Source organism: Microtus ochrogaster, unplaced genomic scaffold (assembly GCF_000317375.1).
Source record: "Microtus ochrogaster isolate Prairie Vole_2 unplaced genomic scaffold, MicOch1.0 UNK43, whole genome shotgun sequence".
Lineage (NCBI taxonomy): Eukaryota > Metazoa > Chordata > Mammalia > Rodentia > Cricetidae > Microtus > Microtus ochrogaster.
In genome coordinates, this window is record NW_004949141.1 from 1,281,390 (window position 1) to 1,284,367 (window position 2,978).

The window sequence follows — 2,978 nt, forward strand, 5'->3', positions numbered from 1 at the left end:
CTCGGTGTTTGGACGCTAGAGTCCAACACTATCAGATGTACATCTGGCAAATATTTTGTCCCATCTTGTCAGCGGTCTCATCAGACACAGTACTGAAGCTCAGTCATTTCATTGGGTTCCATTTGTTGATTTGGGTATTATTTTCTGCAGACTGGGGTTCTATCTGGAAAGTTCCCTTCTGTGCCTTTGTCTTGAAGCTCATTTCCTATTTTTTTCCTTTAATGGTTTCAAAGTTTCGGGTTTTATGTTCAGGTCCTGAATCCATTTGGAGTTGGTTTTTGTGCAGTGTGTGAGAGAAGAGTCTCACACGCTGGGGTTGGGGGAGCATGCACCCCAGTTTGGCCCTGAAGAGGCTGTCTTTTTGGCCCTGATTTTTGCCTCTTTCTGTTTCTCCCCAACTCCAGGAGGCCTTCTCACAAAATTTTTAATTGAGGTTGAAGAGATGGCTCAAAGGTTAAGAGCACTGACTACTCTTGCAGAAGACCCAAATTAGATTCTCAGCACCCACGTGGCAGTTTACAACTACCAGTAACTACAATGCAGTGGGATACAGTGCCCTCTTCTGGTCTCCAGGGCCACCAGGAATGCATTGGTAGAGGTGTGCAAGGCAAAACATCCATACACGTAAAAATGAAATCTTTTTTTTTTAAATCACCTGCTTTCTCAGTGAAATGAAGAGAAAATAGAATATACCCTCTTCTGCTTCTCTGCTGATAACTGGTACAAAGCAGTTTGCTTCTGTCTAAGTCGAAGTCTTTTGGGAGATTAGAAGAGAGATCTTATGATCATCTTTTGAGATGATGCATCTGTAGTTTTATAAAAGATTTATATGTCAGTGTAGGGTAAGAAGCCCCGTCTCTGCCCATTGCTTGTTCCTTCTCCCTGTTTGGCTTTTTTTTTCTTTAGATATGGCAAGGTTAACACCCATTCCCAAATGTCTTGCTTCCCTGTTACTGTGATAAAAACACTAACCAGAAGCAACTTGGGAAGGAAAGGGTTTATTTCAGCTTATAGGCTATAGTCAGTCATTGAGCAAAGTCAGGGCAGGAACCAGAAGGCAGTAACTGAAGCAGATCCACAAAGGAATGCTGCTTACTGGCTTGCTCAGCTAGCTACCCTTCTAGACAGTCTAGAAGCCCCTACCCAAAGATGGCACTGCCCACAGTGTACTGATCCCCCCGCATCAATCTGCAGTCCAGATCATGCCCCACAGACAAGCCCACAGGCCAGTTCCTCAGTTGACTCTAGTTTGTGCCCGGTAATAAAAACTGACCAGCTCCTCAACCCTTTCTCTTTGCCTATAAAGTTCACTGAATTTCCTGTCCTCCCCTCAGCCCGTCTTGACTGTGTAACTGATATTTGGCCTTTTCATCAAGTCCAGAGACCTGTTATCTTTTGATAAGTTCCTTATGAGAGTTGTTTTCAATTGCATTTCAATAAGGAACTTTGCCCTTAGCCGCCCCCCCCCCACCCACTTAGGAACTCTCCCACACTGGAGATGATAAAGACCTGGACTGGTAAGGATGATGGAAAGAGAGTAGGGAGGTAGACAGACAAAATGAGACTGGGGCTAGAGATGGCTCAGCTGGTAAGCACACTGGCAGCTTCTCCAGAGGACCTGGGTTCAATTCCCAGCACTTACATGGCAGCTTAAGCCATCTGTAACTCCAGTTTCAGGCGACCCAGTGCCCTCTTTTGGCCTCCAGGCACACCAGTACTGTACAGACATGCAGGTAAAAAACTCCCATGCCTATAAAATATAAAATAAAATAGTTTTAAAAGGGAAAAGATGAGGCTGATTAGACAGTACAGTGAGTAAAACTACCAAGCTTTACAATATAAATTAAATCCCTAGGCCCTACATGGTAGAAGGAAAGAACAGATTCCTACAGTTGTACACACACATACATCTGTTAAAATAACCAAACAACAGAAACTTATAGAAGAAGGCATTTGATCTTTATCTTTTTTGAGACAGGGTTTTATGTAACCAAAGATGACTTTGAATGCTTTCTGCCCCCAACTCCCATGTGCTGTGATTCTAGCATCAGCTACCATACTCAGTTCTGTGCAGTGTGCTAGGCATTGAACCCAGGATCTTGTGCCTGTTAGGAAAGCAATCTATTAATTGAGATATGCCCCCAGTCTGGTATATATGGATCTAGACAGAACACTTAGTTTTTTAGAGGTGTCTAACACCTATAAACAGTGCTATAAAAGCAGGTTAGAGGCTGGAGAGATGGCTCAGTAGTTACGAGCACTGGCTGCTTTTGCAGAGTGCCCAGATTCAATTCTCAACACCCTCCTGGTAGCGAACAACTGCTTTTAACTCCAGTTTCAAGGGATCTGATGCCCTCCTCAGACTTCTGAAGGCAGCAGGTATACAGGTATTGTGCAGACATACGTGTAGGCAAAATATATCTAAGGAGCTACTGAGAGTCTAAGTCCCCAAAGAGGGTGGTGGTGGCAGTCATCAGCACAGGGGTCATTGTCTCTGGGAAGGGACAGCCCTGGCCCAAGTGATGGTGATGAGCAAGAAGAATGAAGATGTACCCATGAAAGCAGTGATGGACCAGATGTTCATAGAAACTGGAAAAAACACCAACAGTCGCTGAGAACTAAGCAAACTGAGTACAGTGGGATCAGTTGACGGCACAGTATAAAGGCAATGAAAGAAAGGACTAGAACACATTCCTCTTGACTTGGTGGCTGAAATCATCTCAAAAGGCAGAGTCCTGATACCTGACAGTGTAAGAAGGAACTCCTGCAAAGAATAAGAACGTTCCTGCTCTGCACACCAGTCATTAAGAGTGAAATAGAACGTATTGTTCTATGGATTTAGCCCTGAAAGTAAAGCTTGCCATAAATTAGAAGTAGATTTTTCCGAAAGAAAGTCATTTCTGTATGATGGTAAAAAAATTAAAAACCTTTTGTGCCATGTATGTATTACAGAGACAGGGGGGAGGGGGAGGGGGAGG